At 53.2% G+C, this 438-nt stretch overlaps 1 protein-coding gene across 2 annotated transcripts in view; it reads right to left on the bottom strand.

Annotated features, from left to right (window-relative positions):
• BDNF (brain-derived neurotrophic factor) overlaps positions 1–438 on the bottom strand; it is a 55,397-nt gene that overhangs the window by 52,352 nt on the left and 2,607 nt on the right. The window lies entirely within an intron of this gene.

Genomic DNA, 438 nt, shown 5'->3' with positions numbered 1-438 from the left:
CGTAGCTGTGACTGAGAAAACGACTGGATCTCGGAACAATCTGTGCTCCACTCGCCGCAGGCAGGCTCCGTAAACCCTGCCCTACGCTCTCTTTGTGTGCCGAGCAGCCTATCACCGTCATCTGATCCTAGTGCCTGTTTTTATTTATTTATTTATTTATTTATTTTCCCTTCTAAATCTCCACAATATCCTCTCGTTACCTACGAATCCATCCTTTCCACCTGAGCAGAATGGAGATGCTTTCTTTGGCTCGCTAGCCGAGTCAGGTCTTGAGTTTTCCCCTACGCTCCCCCCACCCCGAGCCTTGGCCTCTTAATTAAGAAGGACTGATCCGGGAAGGAGGAGTCCAAAACGCCCAAGCCTTGGGGTAGAAAACTGCCCGGGGCCGGGCTCCGCGGCTGGAACAAAGGGCCGGGGGAAGGAGTGGGCTGAGGGTGA

Source organism: Myotis davidii, unplaced genomic scaffold (assembly GCF_000327345.1).
Source record: "Myotis davidii unplaced genomic scaffold, ASM32734v1 scaffold330, whole genome shotgun sequence".
Taxonomy (NCBI): domain Eukaryota; kingdom Metazoa; phylum Chordata; class Mammalia; order Chiroptera; family Vespertilionidae; genus Myotis; species Myotis davidii.
The sequence above is the reverse complement of the archived record's forward strand: the minus strand, read 5'-3'. Positions and strand labels throughout refer to the sequence as shown.